The following is a 25,443-nucleotide window of genomic DNA, read 5'->3' as shown; positions in this document are numbered from 1 at the left end:
TGGGTCATGTGTTCGTGGCGCGGTGTCCCGAGGACGAGTCTGGCTGCAGCATACTGGATGGTCTGGAGATTGAGTAGAAGAGTTCTGTTGATTCCGGAGTAAAGGGCATTGTCGTATTCCAGTCTGCTGGTTATGAGTGCGTGGGTGATGGTCTTTCTGCAGTCGGGGGGATCCATTTGAAGGTCTTCTGGAGGATGCGGAGGCAGTTGAAACTACTCGAGGCGACGGCGTGACCTGGCAGTTCAAGGAGAGCAAGGAATCGAGGATGATGCTGAGGTTCCGAGCCTGGTCTGTAGGGGTGGGAGCGTTTCCGAGAGCGGTGGGCCACCAGCTGTTGTCCCAGGTGGAAGTGCAGGGTCCGAGGATAAGGACCTCGGTCTTCTCTAAGTTGAGCTTCAGGCAGCTGTTCTTCATTCATGCTGTCATATTCTACATTCCTTCCTGGAAGCGGTGTCTGGTGTCATCGGGATTCTTCGTGAATGAGAGGATGAGCTGGGTGTCGTCTGTGTAGTAAATGATGCTGAGCCCATGCTGTATGACGATGGGGCAAGGGGGCCATGTAGATGTTGAAGAGTGTGGGGCTGAGTGAGGATCCCTGGGGTACTCCGCAGTTGTTTTCCGTGGGTTTGGAGAGGAAGGGAGGGAGTCGAATCCTATGGGTTCTGCCGGAGAGGAAGGATTGGATCCAGTCAAGGGTGGCTCCTTGTACCCCTGCGTCGTGAAGTGTGGCTGCAAGTGTGCGATGTGAGACGGTGTCGAAGGCTGCAGAGAGTTCTAGCAGGATGAGGGCTGCAGTGTGTGTGTGCCTGGTTGAGTAGTAAGCGGATGTCATCAGTAGCGGCAAGGAGGGTGGTCTCGGTGCTGTGGTTGCTGCGGAAACCCGACTGGGAGGCATCTAGGATGGAGTTGTATTCGATGAAGGCTGTCAGCTGGGCATTTACCAGTCTCTTGGTGAATTTGGCTGCAAAGGGGAGCAGAGAGATGGACCGGTAGTTTTTCGGGTCCATTGGGATAGCCATTGGTTTCTTGAGTAGGGGTTTGACCTCTACCCGTTTCCAGTCGTCTGGGTAGATGCCGGAACTGAGAGAGGCATTGATGGTCCGTCCCAGTTTGGGTGTGATGGCGGCGGCAGCCCTGTGGAAGATGTGCGGTGGGCAGGGGTCTGTTGGGGCTCCTGAGTGGGTTTTCATCATGGTCGTGGTGATGAGTTCGATGGATGTGGGACCCCAGGTGGTGATGGTTGGCTTGTCGGCGGTGGTGGGTAAGGGAGGTGGTGCTCGGCGCTGGTTCACTGAAGTTGTCGTAGAGGGACTTGATCTTCATATGGAAGTAGGAGCTGAGCTTGTCCCAGAGTTCCTGGGAGGGTGTGACAGCAGTGGCCTTGCTGGTGGGTTTTGCAAACTGCTGTATGACGTTGAACTGCTCCCTGATGTTGGTCGCGTTGGTCTGGACTTTGTCTCTTATGAAGGTCCGTTTGGTGTCTCTTATGTGCTGGTGGTATTCCTTCAGGGCTCTCCTGTGGTTGTCTCGTGCTTCTGCGGTTTTCTGGTTCCGCCAGGACTTCTCTAGGCGTCTGCAGGAGCGTCTGGCTTCTTGAAGTTCTGTGGTGAACCAAACAGCCTTTGGAGGGCGTTGTTTGGTGGGGTGGCAGAGGGGTGCAAGCTTGTTGTCCCAGCAGGAGATCCAGCCGTGGTGTTCCCAGGCTGCGGAGTTGGTGTCGGTCGTGGCGAGGGGGGGGGGTTTCGAAGGAGGGTGGTGTTGAGGTGTTCCTCTGTGACCTTGCTCCAGTTCCGTTGAGGAGGGCACGAGGCGGGCTTGGGTGCGATGGGAGTGTTGAAGGTGATATGCACGCAGTGGTGGTCTGTCCAGATTGGCTGGATAGTGTAGTTGAAGCAGATGTTCGTTCCTCCAGCGAAAATGGGGTCGAGGGTGTGACCAGCTCTGTGGGTGGGCCTGTTGACCAGCTGCTTGAGTCCTAGGATGGCGAGGTTGTCGAGGAGAGTGGGGGAGTCGGGTGGTTGCAGTTGTTGAGGTGGAAGTTCAGGTCTCCGATCAAAATGTAATCCATGGAGGTGATGGCGTGGGGTTGGGCGAGCTCTGCAATGCTAGTTGCAGACAGGATGCGTGGTCCTGGCAGTCTGTAGATGAGGGTGTCGCGTAGCTTCGTCCAGGGGCTCGTCCGGATCTGGAAGTGGGGCGTTGTTCTGTGCTGGAGTGGGGGTCACTCGTGCTGGATGTAGTGAGTCAGAGGGGGGTCTTGTGTACAATGGCGAGTCCTCCTCCAGGGCGGTGAGGGTGGTCCTTTCTCTGGATCTTGCTGTCGGGGATAGCAGTGACGATGTCAGGCCGAAAGTGGTGTTGGTCCAGGTTTCTGTGAAGAATGCAACATCGGTATAGAGGGTGTCGATCAGGTCCCAGATTTCTATGGGATTTCGGTGCAGGAAGTGCACGTTGAGGAGGATGCAGGCCAGGGAATCGGTGGTGCGTGCATCCTGTGGGCCTTCGGTGGTAGTGGAGGCTTTGTGTCTTCAGGAGAATTGTCCATGGGTGGTGTTTGGCGTGGTTTCTGCGCAGTCGGCGTGTCTTCCGGGATTGAGTGCGGGTGGCTGAATCGTACCGGAGAGGCTTGGGTGGACCAGGGGTCCTGGCACTGGACGTGGTTGGGTCATGGACAGGTGCAGACGGGCTTGCCTTGGGCACGCCTTTGGCGCACCAGCGGCATGCCCACTGCGCGACCATGCAGCAGACACCATAAGTAGGGGAGGAGGGTGGGACTGTAGGAGGGGAGGCGGGAGCTGGGCTCTGATGGCATGGGAGGGGCCGCAGGGGCAGCAGCGGCGGGGGAACCTTACAGGGATACATTCACGAAGGGGGAGAAAACAATAGAGGAAATAATCAAGGCACTACAATCAAGGAGCAATACAGTAAAATAAATATCACGCAGAAAAGTTATGAGGGGAGCAGTTGAGTCTCCTGGAGACTGGCGGGCAGCAGGCACGAACCCTGTGATGTAGAGGACTCGAGGCTGCGGTGGTGAGTCGGAGCTGCTGGGGAGAGTTCTGCCTGGAACGGAGGTCTAGGTATCACGCGCACTCCCCGCAGCGGTCGCCATGTGTAGGGGAGAGGGGCGGGACTGTAGGAGGGAAGGCGGAAGGGGGGCTGTGATTGCATGGGAGGGGCCACAGGGGCAGCAGCTGCGGGGTAACCTTACAGGGATACAACCATGAAGGAAACCTTACGGGGATACACTCACGAAGGGGGAGAAAACAATAGAGGAAACAATTAAAGCGCAACACAGTAAAAATGAATATCATGCAGAAAAGTTATGAGGGGAGCAGTTGAGTCTCCTGGAGACTAGTGGGCAGCAGGCATGAACCCTGCGCTGTGGAGGACTTGAGGCTGCTGCGGGAGGCGGAGCTGCTGGGGAGGGTGCTGCCTGGACCGGAGGTCTAGGTATCACTCGTGCTCCCCGCGCGGTCGCCAAATGTAGGTGAGGGGGGCGGGACTGTAGTAGGGGAAGCAGGAGCGGGCTGTGATGGTGTGGGAGGGGCCGCATGGACAGCAGCAGCGGGGAAACCTTACATGGATACAATGACAAAGGAAACCGTACGAGGATACAATCACAAAGGGGGAGAAAACAACAGAAGAAACAATCAAGGCACTACAATCAAGGCGCAACACAGTAAAATAAATATCACACAGAAAAGTTACAAGGGGAGCAGTTGAGTCTTCTGGAGACTGGCAGGCAGCATGCATGAACCCTGCGCTGTGGAGTACTGGAGCCTGTGGCGGTGAGGCGGAGCTGCTGGGGAGAGTGCTGCCTGGACCGGAGGTCTAGGTATCACACGCGCTCCTCCCCAGCTGTTGCCATAACTAGGGGAGGGGTCGGGACTGTAGGAGGGGAAGCAGGAGCGGGGCAGTGATGGCGTGGGTGGGGCCACAGGGGCAGCAGCGGTGGGGATTCCTTACGGGGATACAATCACGAAGGGGGAGAAAACAATAGAGGAAACAATCAAGGTGCAACACAGTAAAATAAATTTCATGCAGAAAAGTTACGAGGGGAGAAGTTGAGTCTCCTGCAGAGGGCTGTGATTGCATGGGAGGGGCCACAGGGGCAGCAGCTGCGGGGTAACCTTACAGGGATACAACCATGAAGGAAACCTTACGGGGATACACTCACGAAGGGGGAGAAAACAATAGAGGAAACAATTAAAGCGCAACACAGTAAAAATGAATATCATGCAGAAAAGTTATGAGGGGAGCAGTTGAGTCTCCTGGAGACTAGTGGGCAGCAGGCACGAACCCTGCACTGTGGAGGACTCGAGGCTGTGGCGGTGAGGCGGAGCTTCTGGGGAGAGTGTTGCCTGGACCAGAGTCTAGGCGTCATGCGCGCTCCCCCGCAGCGGTCGCCATAAATAGGGGAGGGGCGGGACTGTAGGAGGGGAGGTGGGAGTGGGGCTGTGACGGCATGGGTGGGGCTGCAGGGGCACCAGCGGCGGGGAAACCTTACTGGGATACAATCACAAAGGAAACCTTACAGGGATACAATCACAAAGAGGGAGAAAACAATAGAGGAAACAATCAAGGCACTACAATCAAGGTGCAACACAGTAACATAAATATCACGCAGAAAAGTTACGAGGGAAGCCGTTGAGTCTCCTGGAGACTGGCGGGCAACAGGCACAAACCCTGCACTGTGGAGGACTAGAGGCTGTGGCGGTGAGGCAGAGCTGCTGGGGATAGTGCTGCCTGGACCATTGGATGACAGGTGATAGCTCAATATTCTTTATTAGGATTCTGATTTAGAAATGACAAGCAACAAAAGGAGCTCTCTTACAGAAGCAGTAACCCACTGACCTATTTACGTTATACGCACTTCCTTATCTGCATGGTACACCCTCTTAGCAGCAGGCATTTAACCCTCTGCGCTACCTTAGGATGGGTAAAAACTTCCACTAGACAAACCTTCGGTTCCTTTCCTTGAAGAGGATTAATCCCCAGACTATTCTTGATATTTTAATTGATGTCTGAAAGTTGCTGGAGGCCAGGAACAAGGCAGCAGGTGCTTTTAAAATGATAATACCCATTTTCAAAAATGACGCCCCGAACCCAAATCAACGCCCGGTGCGGTCTCACCGATCGCACCACCCTAGAGCCGGCCCTGTATGAGGTCAATTTCAGTATCTAACATAATGATGATTGGTTGTCTTACGTATTTTATTCACTCATTGGGACTACTATACAATTATTACATTCTAGGTATACTTGGATGATCATGAAAGTAATCCTTAAGCAGCCTGTTTATACCTTTGAAAGTACTGGCATTTTGTACCATGTATTGACAAATACAAATACAAGATATTTATATCAGACGATATGCTGATGATGATGTTCTGGTAGCATGCCTTGAGGAGTGCAGGGAGTTGTAAAATGTGATGCTCTTCTGTTGACAAATGCAAAAAGAAAAATTGATGGACAGAATGGTGAACAATGTCAAACTTTCACCCCAGTACGGAGATCTAGGCCTGGATCCATTGTTTTTTTTCACCCTATAACAGTCCAGTTCAGACTCAGCCATATGCAAATCAATCTTTACCCTACTCCCCATGTGAACAGTTCAGCCCGAATTGACAGGTCAGGTCCTCCCTGGACCCGAAACAAGCATCTTGGGATGAAATAATCAATCCAAACATTTGGATAAGGTATTAATAATAATCATGAAAGGCGTAGTAAAGAGAAAAAAATTAAAAACACTCCAGCTAAAAAAAAGGTTATTGTAAACACAGTGTTTGTTTTGTGGCTACACATGGGGCCTTGCAGGGTAGTTGTCAAAGTAAACTAGGGAGTAGGCTTAAAGATCTGGGCCCATTATTTAAACTGCCTCATAACACAGCCCATCTTAGTGTCCAAATGATTTGAATCTCCTGATTGCGTTCTTGAAATAGGTTACAATGGAGTGACGTGTAAACATCTGGCAATTTCCTGAGAAAATCAAAGGCCATCTGATGATAAATGAGGCCCTGGGATAGGAATAAGGGGCGGAGTACTCGTAATCTGATGTCTTTATGAAATGTACAGAACAGCATGAAATGCATAGTGGATTGATCAGATTTTTCATTGCATGGGCTCTTTGGTAGATTTGTTAACCATTTATATATTTATTTATGCGTTTTTATATAGCGCGGACTTTACCCGAAGGTGTCAGAGCGCTTCACAATAGGAACAGAACTGATACATGAGACCATTACAAGTGAACAAATTACAAAAGCAAACGTTACATTACATGAGGCAAAAGTGACAATCGGGAGCCAACAAAATACAAGAGGTAGCAAACGGTGCATTACAGGAGGAAAAAGTGACATGTTTGCAGGTTACAAAAGCGTACAAAGTAAACATAGAGGTATAATACTGCAATATATGGAGGACACTCAAACACAAGAACAAACGTTACGTAGGCAATGGTGGCACTTGTGCAGGTATCGAAAGCAAACAAAATATAAGAGGTAGAAAACAGTGTGTTACAAGAGAAAAGTAACGTGTGCATGTTACAAACGAGTACCAAACACAGGTAGAAGGATAATACTGCAATAAATGGCAGACTCTCAAACCCCAAGAACACACTGGGAAGGCACTTCCATAGTCATGTAAAGTAGAGTTTTCTATAACGGAAGGTCTTCCTTCAGATAATAGAGAGGGTGTGAATTAAGTTTGGAAGTGTCTTTGAAGGAGAAGAACTTTGAGGTCAGTTTTAAAGGCATGGGAGGAGGTGGTGGTCCGGAGCTGAGGCGGAAGTGAGTTCCAGATTCTCGCTGTGCTGCCTGAAAAGGATTGGGCCATCGATCTTTCCTTCTTGAAAGTGGGAGGTTCAAGCAGTAGATTTTCCGCATTTCGTGATGGTCTAGAGCCTCCAGAGAGTTTCAGTTTATTCGCCAGGTAGCGAGGAGAGGGGGAGTGCAAGGCTTTGTGGGTAATGTAGGCAGTTTTGTAGATAGATCTTGCCTCGATGGGAAGCCAGAGGAGGGTGGATAACATGGGTGTGATGTGGTCGCTTCTTTTGGCCCCATAAATGAAACGAGCTGCTGAATGAAGAACAGACGTAAGGGGGGACAGGTGGGGTTTGGGGAGGCCAGTAAGAAGAGAATTGCAGTAGTCCAGTCTGGAGAGGACCAGCGATTGGACCAGGGTTTTAAGGTCATCCTCCGGGAAAAAGCGACGAATACCCCAAAGAAGGCGCAGTTGGTATCGAGCAGACTTTGCAATTGAATTAATGTGGGAGAGTAGATTGAGTTTTGTGTCGAGTATGACACCAAGGGATTTTGCGCTGTCGACAATGATGGGTTTATTGTACAGTAGATTCATCTGGTCCATCCATGATTGAACCGGGGGAGGAGAAAGTGAGGAGGAGAGGAGGAGGAATTCAGTTTTGGAGGGATTCAGAATCAGTTGATGTGTTGACATCCAGTTTTGAATGGAGTCCAAAGAAGAGCTTAGGACGGAGAGATCATGAGTGGAGGCAACCTTGAGGTAGATTTGAGTGTCGTCTGCGTAGAGATGATAGTGGACCCCAGATTTACTTAGGAGATTTACCAGTGGTTCCAAATAGAGATTGAACAATGTGGGTGCAAGTATAGAGCCTTGAGGAACACTTTGACCCACCGCCAAAGGAGATGAAAGACTGTCTGCCATTTTGATCATTTGCGATCTATCAGAGAGGAAGGAAGCAAACCATTTAAGCACAGTGCCCTCCATGCCCATTCTCTGTTGAAGAGTGTTGAGGAGGGTGTTGTGCTTGACAGTGTCAAAGGCTGCCGAAAGGTCAAGGAGAATTAGAAGACAAGACCCCCCCGAATCGAGTATCCGCAGCTCGTCATCAATCACTTGCAGCAGGGCTGTTTCAGTGCTGCAGTTTTGGATGAAGCCGGACTGATAATTGTCAAGAAGATCACTGTCCTTGATATGACGAGAGAGTTGAAATGCAACAAAATTATGGATTAGTTGGAAGCTTAGTCTAGTCAAATAAAATTTGGCCTGATTATAAATTTTATAAAAGTCAGGTAATCTTGTGTCCCTTGTTGTATCGGTTCCTTCCAATAACTTTCCACTTATGCCTTAGTTCTTTCATGTGAAACTCTGTGGGCCCCCTGGTTCCCTAAAAACACTTCTCAACTCTTTCTTACTGAATTGTAAAAAACCTGCCGGGACCTGAACATTTTCTTCCACTTCTTTTAAGAGGATGTTTATTAGATACCTAAACCTGGGAATTTTATCATACTGGTCAAGTTGTAGGCAATCCCTTATGATGTCACTAGTAAAATGTGTGCCTTGTTTGGACCAGATACAACGCCATTTGATACATCTACTAAGATGAATGTGATCTTCAGTATACAAAAGATCAAGTTCTTTATGGATTATGTAAAATGTGGTCGAACGCGGGACTGCTAATAGTCTGCTTAAAATGGTTTTTTCTAGTGTCTGGATCTGTTTGCTATTTGCTATGCTCCAGATTGGAGCCCTATATATTGCAACTGTGAGGCACTTGCTTTTATATGTTTTTACCATTTCTCTGGTTAGTTTTATTCATATTTTTTTGGCAAATCTAAAGAATGCATCAGAGGCTCGAGAATATTTTAAGTTGGCCTTCTTTAGATGGGGTCACCATAACCCATCCTGTAAAAATAGGATGCCCAGGTAGCTAAATGTTTTTACCTGCCTTTAGACTCAGATTCCAAACATCTCAATTATGACTCGTTAACAGATTTTATAATGGGCCTTGACTGACAGAGGGTCAAAAAACTAAATTTATAAATGTACTTACCTATGCTTCCTTATCACCCCGAATCCTCATGGAGCTTCAGCAAATTTTCTCCAAATCCCAATGCTGCTCTCATGCTGTGGATGAGCAGCATGAGAGCAGCACCAGGATTGGCTAGTGCTGTCTGCCTTGATGCTCCATCAGGCACTCGGGCCTGTGCCTGCTCTCCACCCAGTTGTCTAAGACAGCTAGGTGGAGAGGTTTACACTGTGCATGTCAGGCTGGCCGTTGCAAGACAGCCAGCCAAAGAGACATGTGCAGTGTAAATTGGTGGAGAGAGCACCACTCCCCTGCTGCCAATCAGCAGCAGACCCACCCCTGAACACTGCTCAAGCTGGGAGCAGTGAAGAAATAAATTGTTAATCTATTTTATCACCATTTTATTTTTCACTTTTGCTGCACTGGCAGCAGGTAGAAGGTGCCTGCCACATTGTGCCTGCAAATGGAGGGGGGTACTATGGGCACCCCCCAAGTGCACACTCAACCCCCCAACACCTGGGGGCCCGCAACGGGCCCCCAAAAGTGATCTCCACCTGGCTTTCCATGGCGTAGTTTCCGCCATAGAAAACCCTGCACCGCCGCCCATCATAATATGGATGGCGGTGTCTTGCAGACACCGCCACCATATCTAAGCCCTTTTCCACCCGGTCACCTGTTTGACCGGTGGAAAACCGGCAGACAGTCTTTCGTCCACCGGGGTCCCCCCCGCCATCGTAATATGCTGGGGAAAATGGGAGGTGGCGGTAGTAAATGGCGGGCGGATCGCCACTGCCATATGAGGGATGGCGATCTAACCACTTTTATAATAGACCCCTAAGGCTTCCTTTTGCAAGCTATCCAGCGTGAACTATTTAACTAAAAAAATCCATACTTTTACTTCCCAGTCCGATGTATTCAATTGCTCCTGGGAGGTTTGCATCGTGTAGTGTGGTGGGGTAAGAAGTATAGTGCACTTAGTGGAGCATTGACATAGTAGCTACCTCTTACCAGGCCAGGTAGGAGGGTGCTATATCATCTCTACAGTACCTTAATTGGTGTGGTGGCTTCCCATATATCAATCATTTAAGCCTTCATTTACTTGTTGTCATTGCAACCTTATCATATTTTACGTTCCTAAGATCATGAATGTAATTTTTATCACACAAGCATTCCTTCATGTACTTTAAGCTACCATGGAAATTACTTCCAGTTTTCATTAGGTTTGCACTAAACACATTTCTTACAGAGCCGAAATGTCTTGTGGGAACAAGGAAATCAGATGTGAATTGAACTGTGAAACTTGATGATTTCTGGGAAAGTGTTCGTGTTTTTAAGAGTTAATGGGTGTTCAACATATATACTAACATATTTCAAAAGTGAAATTAGTATACTAGATGCACTACTACTGAGTGATGCTTTTTCTAGCAAAAAAAATGTGTGTGGCTGCGTGACTATTATTGTGTGTATGAGTGTGTACCTGGCTGTATTGATGTATAAGTGGGTGTGTAAGTAGATGTGTGGGTGAGTGAGATGATGTGTGAGTGGCTGTATTGCTGAGTGTGTGAGTGTGTCAGTGGCTGTATGGGTGAGTGAGTGGTATTGAGTGGCTCTATGCATGGGTAAGTGGGTTTGTAGTGACTGAGGGGTCAGTGAGTGGGTGTCTGAATGGCTGTATGGGTTAGTGAGCAGATGTGTGAGTGCTTGTAGGATGAGTAAATGGGTATGTAAGTGGTTGTGTGAGTGTGTGAGTGCTTGTATGGGTGAGTGAGTGGCTGTGCTGAGAGGCTGTATGGATCAGTGAGTGGGTGTGTGAGTGACTGTGTAGGTAAATAAGTGGGTGTGTGAGTAGGTGTATAGGTGAATTTGTGGCTATTTGAGTTGCTATATGGGTAAGTAACTCTTCAGCATCGTAAAGGAACTCTCTAACCCCAGCGCCAACGCCAACGACAGCTCGCCCTCACAAGAACTGTGCGACTAACTAGCCATCTTCTTCGACCGCAAGATTGCAGACATCCATGACAGCTTCACCACCACGACTGCCCCGACTACGCCAGACTCCACCTCCCCTGTGAACACCACCAGCGCCAACCATCTGACCTCCTGGTCCAACGTCAATGACGACGAGACACGCAAGGTCATAAACTCCATTCACTCAGGATCTCCGTCTGACCCATGCCCACACCACGTATTCAACAAAGCAGACGCAGCCATCGCACCCCAACTACGGAAGGTCATCAACATCTCCTTTGAAACAGCAACATTCTGGGAAAGCTGGAAGCCCGCCGAAATCAATGCACCCCAAGGACCTCAAGAACTTCAGGCCCATCTCCCTGCTCCCGTTCCCGGCAAAGGTCATCGAGAAAATCGTCAACATGCAACTGGCTCGCCACCTTGAAGACAACAACATCTTGGACCCTTCCCTGTCCGGATTCAGACGAAACCATAGCACCGAGACAGCCCTCATCGCCGCCAACGACTCACCAAGGACCCACACACCACCAAAACCAACCTCCACGGGGGAATGAAGGCCGTCATCGATTGGATGAGGGGCAGCTGTCTGAAGCTGAAGTCGGACAAGACGGAGGTCCTCATCCTCGTACCCACCCACTCAGCCTGGGACGACTTCTGGTGGCCGACCACACTGGGAATAGCACCAACACCCACGACCATGCACGCAATCTAGGATTCATCCTCGACTCCTTCCTTTCTATGTCCAAGCAGGTCAACGCCATCTCCTCCTCCTGCTACAACACCCTCCGCATGCTCCCCAGGATCTGCAAGTGGATCCCGACCGAAACAAGAAGAACGGTGACACAGGCCCTCGTCAGCAGCAGACTGGACTACGGCAATGCACTCTACACAGGAATCCCAGCCAAACACCTACGACGACTACAAAACATCCAAAACACCTCCGGCCAATTGATCGTCAACGTCCACAGCCGCAGCCACATCACCCCCCACCTGAGAGACCTACACTGGCTCCCCGTCGACAAGAGGATCACCTTGAAGCTCCTCACCCACGCACACAAAACACTCCACAACGCTGGACCAGCCTACCTGAACAAAAGACTCAGCTTCCACACCCCCACCCGCCAGCTCCGCTCCACCAGCATCACCCTCGCCGCTGTCCTCCGGTGGCAGATCCTTATCCTACCTCGCCGCCAAGACCTGGAACACCCTCCCTACCCACATACGGCAGACCCAAGACCTACTTGCCTTCAGAAGACTCCTCAAGACCTGGCTCTTCGAGCAGTAGCAGCACCACCCCTACCCTCAGCACCTTGGGACCCTCACGGGTGAGTAGCACGCTTTACAAGTACTCTGATTGATTGATTGAATGAGTGGCTGTATGGGGAGTGAAAGGTTGTGTTAGTGGCTGTAAAGTGAGTGAGTGGGTGTGTGAGTAACTCAATGGAGGAGTGAGTGGGTATGTGAGTAGTGATATGGGTCTTTGAATGGATATGTGAGTAGTTGTTTGGGTGTGTGAGTGGGCGTACAAGAGGTTGTATGGGGGTGTGAGTGATTCTGTGGATGATGTCATCAGTGATGCAATCAGTGATTTTATTTGAGATGCCATCATCCGATGTCATCAGTAATGTCACTGACCATTACATGAGTGATGTCATATGTGAGGTCATCAGCAGTGCATTGCGGGGGCATACGTTATAGTTAGCTCAGGTAACTATAACTGCTAAATTTACCAAGTGAAATCTTAGTCTAATTATAACATCCCTGCAACCTTTTGTTTTTTCGGTGAATTTCTAAGGTTTTTTTATATTCTATTTCCTAACTAGCACGTCCCTGTAACCTTTGGTTTTTTAAGTGTCTTTCTATGGTTTTTCAAATTCTATTTCCTAACTATAACGTCCCTCTAACCTTTGAATTTTATTAGGATATTTGTATAGGTTCCGGATTCTGAGAAAAAGACGACAACCAGAGAGGAACATCTCAACACCAACTCCCCCAGTAAGGGAATGGGGAGAGGCCGAGGAAGGGGAAGAGGAAGAGGCGCAGAAAACAAAGGCGACTTAAAAGAAAACACAGATCAAAGAAACACCGAGCTCATGGGAAACTCAGCTGCTCCAAGAAGGGACAGAAATGATGGGAATGGAAATGGTAAATAAAACTATAGTCAATCTCACCTCACGATGGCTCATCCAGTTTGAAAAATCCACACTATGCCCCACAGCACTCTTTAACTATGCTGAAACATGCGTTGACATTTTTAAATTTATCAGAAAATTGAAGTAACAAAAATGGCACACTCTGAAAAGTACCAGACCACATGACATTAGCAGGCCTTGTTCAGAAGTACCTTCCCATTCCCTACCGGGAATCAGCATTGGGGATGCCAATACGTTGCAGGCAATGTATGAACTTGAACAGTCTAGAATGGACACTGGTTAAGATGTGTTCTCTTCGGACTGGCCTATCACCACTGACAGGGCGGCCTGCTCCGGCTTAAAACCACGTTCAATGTTTTGTCCTAATCTACCGCATAATTGAATCGACACCTTCTATGAAGTAGTGACCAGGGAACTAATCAGAAATAAACACAAATTCAGCACTAGCGGAGTATCGGTGAACAATTGGTCAAAGAAACAAAGAGACTTTATTCTATCCCTGTCCAAAGAAAATAACATTCTGATTCGTCCTTCGGATTAGGGAGCGAATATTGTTATATGGGATAGGAAAATGTTCATCAATGAGGCACGCAGACAACTTGATGACACCAACTTTTATTGTTCCTGTAACACCATTTTGTATAATGAGATTATCACCTCTACATGGGGTAAACTTAATGAATGGCAAGAGTTGGAAATTATATCCTGGCATGAGTATTGTTTTCTAAAAAAAGATGATCCCAGGCTACCTATCCTGTATCTTCTCCCGAAGAAACATAAACATCCTGATATCCCCCCAGGCAGGCCCATCTTGTCATCTGTGGGTAATGTATGTGAAAACATCTCTAAATATGTTGATCATTTTCGACACAAATATGTTACATCTTTGCCCTCACATGTTAGAGACACAAAAGACTTCCTCAACAAACTTGATGGGATTTCATTGAGTAATGAATATACTCTTATTACCCTGGACGTGAATTCACTTTACACCATTATTGAACACGCCCAGGGAATTGAAGCATGTCTTCACTTTTTGAAGGCCAGAAATAGCGAATGTCTGCAACATACTTGCATGTTGGGAGAAATGATGAGGATCTTCCTTACTAACAACATTTTTATGTTTAATGGCGAGCTATACAGGCAGGTGCGGGGACAGCTATGGGTACATGCTTCGCACCTAGGTTTGCAAACCTCTCCCTAGGTAAGTGGGAAGGGGAAATTCGCAGGCACATGTCATTACTTCCGGACTTTTACAATGTGGTTGTTTGGCTGAGGTACATTGACTATTTATTCATTATATGGAAAGGCAGTGAAGCACAGGCCATCAAATTCATTGATAAACTTAACAACAATACTTACAACATTGCCCTCAGCCACAACATCAGTGAAAGCTGCATTGACTTTCTGGATGTTAGAGTAGAAATACAGGAAGGGAAACTTTTGACCAGCCTGTTTCGTGAGGAAACGGCGGGCAATAGTCTTCTCCATGCCCTCAGTAACACCCCGATGCCCTTAAATGGAGCCTCCCCTACAGTGAACTATTGAGGGCAAGGACAAACTGTAACAATGAAGAATCATTTCTTAAGGAAAAAAAAAATATGCTCAAACGCTTTCGTACACAAGGGTATCCTGTATGGGTCTTTAGCAGGGGTGGGCGTAGATTGCGAAGTAGCGCTACGCGAAGCTACCCGAAGTGCACTTCGCACTACGCGAACTACGCGTAGCACTACGCGAGCTGCGTAGTAGCATGTTCGCACTGTGCAAGATGCATTTTCAATGATTGCACAGTGCGGACAAGCATCCGGCACTGTGCAATCATTGAAAACGGCATCTTGCACAGTGCGAGCTGTAGTTTTCTGCCGCTCGAGTAGCTTTTTCAATGCGGACTGGTAGAGCATGCACGACCACTCGCAATGAGAAACCTGACCTCCCCGCGTTGAGAATCTCGCCGGGAGGTTTATTTTCCACACTCGCGATCGGCAACTTGATGTTGCTGATCGCGAACGAGGAAAAAATCTCGCCGGGATGTCATTTTGCTTGCTCGCGGTCGCCAACATGACGTTGAGGACCGCGAGCAAGCAAAAAATTACCGCTGCGCTACGCATGTTCGCACTGTTCTACGTGCAGCTCGCGTAGTGCGAAGTTGCGCAAACTTCGCTAACTACGCGAGCGTAGTGTAGTGCTTCACCCAGGGTTAGTCCTTAGAAAAGCCATCACCAAGGTCAACAAGATTGATAGACCCAAAGCTTTGAAAGTAGTCACTAAAGAAAGAGAGGCTGAGAGTAATATCAGGGTTATAACCACTTCCAGCTACCACTCATCCAAAGTTGGCAACATTCTGGTCAATACCTGGAACATCCTCAAAGCTGATGGCATTATAGGACGCAAGTTATGTAACAGACCTATGATTACATACTGAAAGGCAGGAGCCTAAGGGACATTCTTGTTAAAGGTAATATCACGGAAACCCCAAAAGTTTATCTTCATGGGTTAAAAGACTTCTTTCCCTGTGGGCATTGTAGAGCCTGTAAGTCCAGCCACCATGTTGAAGAATTCCCTACACCCAATACTTCAAAGACAAAAAAGATATCACAGTTCCTTCCCTGCAGCAGTTGATATGTCATCTATATCTTGGAATGCCCTTGCAGGCTTAAGTACGTGGGTAGTACTACCTATATGACTAAAAAGAGGCTCCTCTAACACCTTAGGGCCATTAACAATAAAGACTTGCATTATCCCATTGCCAGGTATTTTCAGGAGAAGCACCAATCCAACAGCTCCCTTCTGCGATTTTTTGCCATAGAACAAATCAATATGGGACATAGAGGTGGCAACAGGGAACTGGCACTAAGGAAGAGGGAATCCAAATGGATACTCAAGTTAGAAACCCTTTTCCCTGGAGGTCATAATCTTGATGAAAAGCTAGCAACTCACCTGTACGATAGTTAATCAACATGTACACTGCTCCCTGCTAATATGTAGCGAATATGTAATTGACAACTGATGATATAATTTTGTCTTTAACCTTTTTACAGTCTCTCTCCTCAACTGATTTTAGATTTTAAATGTAATGTTTGCAATATGTGAAATTTTCGAGTTTCAATAGTATAACATTTGTTCTCTTATCTTGTTTCTTCACAGGAGGAATGGAAGGGGCCCATCACCGGAGGGTTGGTCACTTCACGGGTTCCCTACCCTTTTCTTCACCCGGGCCCGGGAAAGCACACACGATAAGATAAGAGTCACTATTTAGGTATTTGATGCTCACTTTTTAGATTGGTGTTAGCACTATTTTTATAATTTTTATTGGAGGAGTGAGGACTCTCTGTATATAACCACTTGGCGAATGCAAACTCTGTTCAATTGCACTTGTTTTATTACACTTCTACATAACGCTTGCTTTACGTAATTTTATGTATCCCACATGTACAGGTCCATCTCTGCATTATCACTTGAGTGTTATAGAGTTACCACTTGTGACACTGTCACAGGGCACACTGACACTAGGTAATTATAAAGCCATTTGGCGAACGCATATGCGAGCAATCACACCTCACTTCCTACGCTTGGGCCATAAGTATCTGATACAATATCGACATTATCATACTTGTATTGACCTTTTCACAGTAGTTATTTGCGAACTGTTATTTGAGCGGACAATGTTTATTCTACTTTAATGTAAACATGTCTTTGGTTATCTGTTGATGCACGTAATAATGACTGCGACAAGAAAATGTGCACTAGGACATATGCTATAACATATAATAGTAAGTCCAAGATGGCCGACAGTTTTCTAAGGGCATCGACTCACAGGCAACTTGAGTCCTATGTCTTTCTCCAATGTTTATTTATGCACGTAATGGTGGCTACCTCGGTGTGTGATCAAGCCATTTGTTTGGCGTAACGTGTAACGTTGTGAGGAAATAAACTCCTGAGCAACGGAGTTCTGAGTGTGCGTCTTTACTTGGGATTTTAGAAAAAAGGAATTCATGGTCCGGCGGTGGTTCCACCGGCATTACGCACCAACAGGCAGTAGGCTCGATCCCGGAAGTAACCTCTTTTTGTGGAAAAAAAAATATATATATATCTATATAGATATATATATATCTATATATATCTATATAGATATATATAGATATATATATATCTATATAGATATATATATATATATACTATCCCCCATCTTCAGCTTCAGCCACAGAGAAGAAGAAGAGTCGCACAAAGATGGTATAGTTGATTATTTATTCCGCCACACATACCACCATATGTTTATATACCTTTGGCATGCATGATTCCATCATACAACCTGTAGTGTGTGTAAAGGGGCTCATACTTATGTGATTGTAAAAATCCAGTTTATATAAGAGTAATGGGACTTTGGCATTTTTACTTTTTGCAAACTTGCTTCCATTTGGATAGATAAGGGACCTGAAGTGCATTGAGTTCAGGTGGTGTGCCCAGATTCAGTGTTGTACCAGTGCTTGCTTGCAGCAGCCATGAATGAAAAGTTTGGGTTTTAGTACTCATTTTCTAAAAATTAAATTCTAGATGTGATTTGGGTAGTTGATCTAAAGATACCTTTTGCTAAATATCTTCATTCATTCTAAGTAATTTTCTGAGAAAATAAAATATTTAAAATTGGGATGTATCAAATCAGAGATAGAAATGAACTATCAGGAATTCATTGTGATAGAGAGTACAAAACACACCCTCCTGTCTGGTGACTACATCTTAATCATACCGTCACCTGAACCTGTAATTTTCACATAGTTAAAGGTGAAATAGACACAATAATCATACTGTGATCTATTTTACAACACTCATCATTATTTCCAGACATTAATGACTACTTCAGTAATTAAAGCATATAAATAGAATAGAGGGAAGCAAATATGATTAGAATATAATTATTACCTCCATCCTGTCTTCAAAGATGTGGAAAGTGCAATAACGTCACTGTGAGTAAATTATTTTGATACACAAACAACATGCAATATGGCATAATGGGCAATTTAATGCATTCTAAGAATACAACATAGTTTTGCAGTACGTGCTAATGTGTTAGTTACATTACTAAATTAGATTCTTTGGAAACCTAGACACCAGTAGAGGTATTACTATGCTGTCAGATCTCGGGTAGGGGGTGTGGAAGCCAGACTTCATCCAGTTCTGATAGAATAAAGAAACTCAATCACCTTGCTCAGTTGTAGTCTTCTGTTGTGCAGCAGTGTCGCCCTTTCTAGCTGGATGCCATGTTGAATTTGGTAAGATGCATGTGTCTTGCAAACCAATTCATGTCTCCAAGTTAAAGTTAATGGACTTTAAAAAAAAAGGTGTCTCCCTTTGCACTGAAATTATTTTATTCACGGCTCCTGTAAGTCATCATATAGTGATTGGCAAGATGTGCACATGTCTTGCCAACCAATGGTTGTGTCTGGGTTCAAGCGCAATTTGTTATCACAGGTTGGTGCCGCTGGTTCACCCACACACAAATGAGCTCAAGAGCAGTCCCTAAATTATATGAAAGTGTGTCTGTGTGGATGTGCATAGCCCCATATATATATCAATCGGCCACATGCATCATTGTAGGATTTTGCAATTCCTAAATTGCGAAAATGAAGGAATCGCAATTTAGGAATTGCAAAATCCTATGCATCAAGAAATCTTAAAAGTTTTTAGGATTTCTTAATTTTCTGTATTTGCGATTCCTTAATTGCGAATCGCAATTAAGGAATGGCATTACATTGATTCCTATGGGCCTCGAGGCCCATAGGAATCAATGCCTTTTTGCGAATTTTATTTTGCGAATGACATTTTGTTGATGCATTGCAAGGGTGCTGAGGGGGGTCCAAAGGACCCCCCCCTGCACCCTTGAAATTTTCTTTTTTAGTGCAAGTTTCACACACACATGTCCAAAGGACATGTATGTGTGTAACATGACACTTTCCAAAATGCATTTTTGAGCTTTTTTGCAGAATTTCGCAAATTAACACGAGGGTCAACCTCGTGTTAATTTGCACTTCCTATTTCCAAATTGCATTTTTTTTTAAATTCATGCATTGCATTTAAGGAATCGCACAAATGCGATTCCTTAAATGTAATCGCATTTTTAGGAAATGCAAAAAATAGCGAGTTTTTTAAAATTGTTTCATGCATCCCAAAAAGTGATTTTGGAATCGCAAACGGCCGATTTTTCCGATTCGCACCGTTTGCGACTCCAAAACCACTTGATGCATGTGGGGGTAAATGTTTATGTTTTTATGAAGCTGCATTAGTGACCACTCATCCCTTTAAAACTCTGTATTTAAACATCTGCGAAATGCTGGGGGCTGATCCCAAAACGTTAAGAAGAATCTGGAAAGCCAGCGCTCCAAAGGGTCTCCCAAACAAGCCAGTGGCTGATAGAAAGTAACCCATAGCACATTTCTGTGAGCTGTGTGCAGGGTTGACAGGATACAGGCCAAATTGTCTTTCTTTTAAAGTTATATATAATAAGAAAGGCAACGTGCAAGAAAGAGTCACTGGCTTGCCACAAATTCAAGGCACCTGCAAGAGAGCTCATATCAGTTAGAGAGAGAGGGGGGCAAGGGAGCAGCTGGATGACAAGCTTGAGTCAGGATCCCAAGCTAGTCCTGTAAATATGACACTCTGCAGGCTTCTTAGCTGGGCAGGCAGCGTTGTTTATCGGTGCTGTTTATCGTTTAGGTGTGCAGCTGGATCAATCCTCTTAGATTTGGGATTAATGCAGCAAAGTGAGAGTTTCACCACCCTGGGGCATCCAGGTCCGACTTATCCCGATCAGAATTTTGACCAATTACAGCAAACTCGGCTCCTACATCTTTCTTTCCAGAGCATTTGTGGGATTAACACTGTGAAACGTCAAATTCTCTATTAATCCCTACATACAATATAAGCAGCAGAGATGATCATGTGTACATTAACATTTAAACCACGGATAATGTACCTATATACACTACAAGTGCTTCATGGTAATGGTCAGAACAATACATTTATTCAACAATTTTAAAGTCCAGTACTCTCAAAAGTGGGCCAGACCAGTGTTCAAGTGACACAGTCCAATCACAACTAGCAGAAATCCAAATGTGGCAGAGGCTGCTTTTGCGAAGCATGCCTATTGTAACATCCATAAAAGAACCTGCCCTCACGTCTTAGAGCCTCTAGATTTAGGCTCACCAAGGGAAAACACTCTAACCCCCAACCACCCTTAAGTACGCCTTCTGCCGTCAGAGTATAACCACCCTCAAACCAATTAAATTATTCCCAGTCCACTAACTCTGTTAGTATTCTTCCTTAAGCTTTTTTTGAAGTTGTCACCATCAAATTAATGGAGAAACAGTATAGTAAATGGTCCACGCAGGAGTTGTATTTAATTACCCTTGAACCATCACAGAGCCCAGAACCAACTGCCACAATTGAAAAATCAACATTCTCTTTGCCCACTGTGTGAGAATGCTCAACATGTAAGAATTCTAAGAACAACCATATGACAGCCCAATCTTCTCCCTCATTAACAAACAAAACTTAGGGGCCCATTACGATGTCGGGCGGATTGCCCCTGCCAGGCTGACGGTAGCAATCCGCCCGACATCGTTGCACTAAAGACCCCCGCCATATTAGGATGGCGGGGGGACCTCGGCGGATGGAAAGACCGTCCGCCGCTTTTCCGCCCCGGTCGCCTTGATGCTGGGGCGGAAAAGGAATAATATGGTGGCGGTGTCTATCAGACACCGCCAGCCATATTATGATGGGCTTCCTGACATGCTTTTCCGTGGCGGCAATGCAGAGACTCCCTGAGGGGGCCCGTTGCGGGCCCCCTGGGAGTATGGGGGGTGGGGGTGCACATGGGGGGTACCTATGGTCCCACACGCAGCACATCGCTCAATATCCGCTGGTTATTCAGGGTGCAGGAGTACGCGAGAGACCCTTGGCCACGATCGGGTTGCATAGTATTAGACCTGGAAAAGGCATTTGATTCAGTGGAGTGGCCGTACCTTAGAACGGTTATACAAACATTTGGTCTGGGAGACGACTATCTGGAAATGGTGGGACTCCTATACCAGACGCCCACCGTCCGGGTCCGGATAGGGAGCCTGATTTCGGACGCTATACAGGTGAGGCGGGGAACGCGACAAGGTTGCCCGTTATCGCCCCTACTCTTCTCCTTGGCCATGGAACCGCTGGCGGAGATTCTGAGGATGCAGGGCGCCCGGTGGGGCATCCCATTGACAGACGGGGAGCACGCGGTTTCCTTGTATGCCGATGATTTACTCCTCTACGTCCGGGACCTGACGCGGATACCCCCGGAACTCACCAGTGCCCTCAGCGAATTCGCGACGCACTCGGGTCTAAGGGTCAACTGGGGTAAGTCTGGGGTTTTCCCCTTTCACCCAGATATGCAGGAATGCGTAGTACGGCTAGGGGACACGACGCTGACGTGGTATGCCGGCACCTTTAAGTACCTGGGCATACACATTTACAGGAACGCGGCGGATATACTGGATGGCAACCTGGTTCGAGCCATAAACTCCTTGCGGGCACAAATCCGATTCTGGGGCACGCTCCCGCTTAATGTCCCGGCCAGGATCACCCTGTCCAAAATGATAGTCTTGCCCAGACTTCTGTACTACTATTCGAACCTGCCGGTATATGTCCCGGCCCGGGTCTTCAAAGACCTGGAGGCCCTAACGCGAACCCTCATATGGAATGCGGGGAGACCGAGGGTGGCCCTGAAAAAATTGTATGCCCCGACGGCCTCGGGGGGACTAGCGGTCCCGAACCACGAGCATTACTACCTCGCCGCACAGCTCCAATGGGTGGTAGCGTGGCTCGCGGGCAGAAACTTAAGCGATACGGCCTCAACAACCCCAGCACTGACCCATGCGGAGGCTCTCGCACTGTTCCACCCCCTCAGAGGAGTGACACGTGAGACGCAACTACATGTAGCGGTGGCCCTGAGATGCTACAAGCGTGCACTGACATTAACCAGGGAAACTACACCCTACGCCCCAGCATTGCCACTGGAGGGACTACCCAGACCGGGAGGAGTGGTGACGGCAGCGCGCCTGCAAGACTGGACACAGGTGGGACTTGAAACGTTGGCGGACCTCTATGACGATGGGGCCCTGGTGCAGTTCGAGGGGCTAGTGGAGAATCCTGGCCTACCAGCGGGTCAATTCCTGACGCATGCATCAATGATACGGGTCCTAACGGAACACTGGGGAGATGTGTCAGCGGAACCTGAGACACATCTCTTAATACAGTACCTGCACGTAATGGGGGCGGGCACGCACGTCGTACACTGGCTAACGCAGGCGCTGAGATCCCACACTACATGCTCCCTGCGGTCGCTCAGGGACAGGTGGACCACTGACAGGGGGGAGGACTGGTCGGACAAGGAATGGGAATGGATTTTAGAGGGGCCACAACACATTCCCCGCAATTCGAGATTCAGAATCATACAGTTCTACATAACACACAGGGCATATCTGTCCCCGGACAAGATTAATCGTTACTTTAGCCTGGACACGTCCAAATGCCCCCGTTGCGCGCTACTGAACGCGGATCTCCTACACATGCTATGGGCATGTCCCAAACTACAGACGTATTGGCACGATGTCACCACACTGTTGGCGAAAGGGACGGGGCTAAGTGTTCGACACGACTGGGACACCTGTGTATTGGGCCTCCTCACCAGGACGAAACACAACAAACCGCACATGAGGTTCTGGGATTTAGGGCTGATAACCGCCAAAAGACTCATAACCCGCCACTGGAAAGCAGCAACACCACCGCTGACAAAACATTGGAGTGCCTCCCTCACCTACTGGGCGACCGCGGAGGGCACGGTACTAAACAGGGAGGAGACGGCGGGGCGGAGGGCCATACCGATAGCCCAGATGTGGGAGGGTTTCCTTGGAGCTTTCGCCAGGGCCTGCCATGATAAAGGGGTGATGTAGGGGGAGAGTAGTGAGAAAGGGGAGTAACGAAGGCCGCGCGCAGATGAACGTGGAACGCCGCCCCCGTGATCCACCGCCCTCCCCCTTCCGCCCCCCCCCCCGCGCCCGCCCCCTCCCGCCCCCCCTGGTTCCCCCCCCCCCCCGCTTCCCCACCCGCTCCGCCCCCCTTGCGCCTCCCCCCCACCCCCCCTCGCCTGTCAGTGGGGGCTACACGCACACAGGCGACTCCGCTAATGCACTCCCACCCCGGGATTCAGAGTTATCACGCACCACTTGTAACACCCTCCTGCGAGCACCACGGGGCAGCACCCTATGAGGCTACTCCGCCCGAAACCAACGAGACAAGGCCCACACTGCAGCACCCCCCCCCCAAGCTTAGGTTCGTTGCACCCACACTTTCTTTCCTGTTCTTCCCTGGATCGGAATGGCGACACACACGGCAGAGGTCGCCCCCCAGTTGACCGCACCAGACCTGCCTTTCCTACTCGCACCCTCATTACTAGCATACAGGGACCACACACAGGAGTGCAGCACATAGGCAAGCCACTGCCGAGACCTTCCACCCCATGGTGCCGACATCCTGACCAATCTAGTCGTCCACAGCACTCGTACATGCCGCCCGGAGTCGGGCCTGGATGGCTGTTCAAACTGTAGGGAATCACCACACTTCACTACCGACCAAAAGGCAGCGAACATCGGGGGGAAGGCTGGACACCAAGCTACCCATCTGGGCGGGCGGGATTGGATGTCCTGGTGGGAACGGCACTGCGAGGCACACCGAGACAAGACAATGGAATGAATGGTCTAACGCATGCAGTGCCCACACATGAGGCGATAAGTGGAGATTTTCTATGTATATACGCAATTATCGGACCTTTAACCATCAACTGTATTTGCTTTGATACTGTACGAACCACTCCGATTGTTGTTTCCCCTTTGAATTATGCACATAACGAACTGTACTTGTATACCAAGAGTTTCAATAAAACAGATTTAAATAAAAAAAAAAAATGGGGGGTACCTATGGTACCCCCCATATTTCAAAGTGCAACATGGCAGGCACCGCGCGGTGCCTGTCATGTTGTGCTTTGAAATGCACAACGTGCATTTTTACCATTGCGGCGGGTGGCGCTTTCTGCACCGCCCGCCACAATGGTAAAAATACAGGATGTGCCTGCCTGTGTGGCGGGCGCATCCTAATGCTCAAGGCGGGACTGCCGCTCTTATAGCGGGCGGTCCCGTTTTGCACGAGGATGGCGGGCGGGCAAAGTCCACCCGCCATCCTAATGACCCCCTTAATATACAATAATGTGTTCTAAATCCTCCCATCAACAGTCTTAACAGCATTTTCAAACAACTTTTCTACCTTTTCTCCTTCATAAATTTAGACCATGGTTGGCTCCCAACTGGTGCCCTTATGTTCAGCTAAACCCCCAAAGGAATGTTGTTATTTTGTACACATTTTCTTTCATCAACATATTTCTTCCTGTCATTCTGAATCTTTATCTCTTCTACTCTCCACTCAACGATGCCGTTAGACTTTCAACCCTTACCCCACTTCATTCAACGTGGACATAGCTTATATTCGCACATCTTCTATTGAAAAGTTATAAATGTGTTTTTCCAGACTTGGCATGAGGGGACATGTGATATGCCTTAATTCTTTCCTGCAATTCAATTCTCCAATCCAAATTGTTGTCCCATACCAGTTGTATGCTATCCTTCAATGTGTTGTTCATCTTCTCAACGGCACCATTAGTTTCCAAATGATACACAGATCTCTTTTTATGAAAAAATCCACAGTCTTTAAAATAACTCTCCATTTTAACTGAGCAAAATTGATGACCCTTGTCAGATAAAATGGAATTGAGATAACTTTCTCTTAAATATTTCTTCCAGAAATTATATCAAATTAACTGTGGTTATATTATGTTCTACACCACCTCCACCCACCTAGAATACAAGTCCACAAATGCCATGAGATATTGCATGCAATGTTCTCCATGTAATGAACCTACAATATCAATTGCAACTTCATCCCACTGAAAGTTTGGGAGTTCTCTGCATTTCATGGGAATTTGCCTGGTTCTCAACACTTTGTCTCACACGCTACATTGTACATAATCTCTCACCACACTTTCTACCTCTGAATCCTTGGCACCAAAAATTTAAGAATAACCTCTCTTTAGCATGAGAGACATATGTCTCTCATGCGCAAAGTTGAGAAAATTGCTACATAATGCCAACAAGTGGTACCAACCATGTTCCCCTAGTTAAAATGCCGTTAACAACAGATAATTCCTTATTGATCCACGACCATGGTTTATTAAACTGCTTACACTTACTTTGATAATATCAATTCTATGCCAAGAGAAAGAACAAGATCCTTGTCGATTTCAACTTTCCAATTATCCTGATCTGTGGCACATAACCTAATCTCATAAAAACTCGCTTCTTCATCCAAGAAGTCATATTGAGTATCTTGCAAATCAATCCACATGTACGAAGCATGACAAACAGTCCACAGACTAGTTCTCAACCCCTGGAA

Source organism: Lissotriton helveticus, chromosome 3_1 (assembly GCF_964261635.1).
Source record: "Lissotriton helveticus chromosome 3_1, aLisHel1.1, whole genome shotgun sequence".
NCBI lineage: Eukaryota > Metazoa > Chordata > Amphibia > Caudata > Salamandridae > Lissotriton > Lissotriton helveticus.
The sequence above is the reverse complement of the archived record's forward strand: the minus strand, read 5'-3'. Positions refer to the sequence as shown.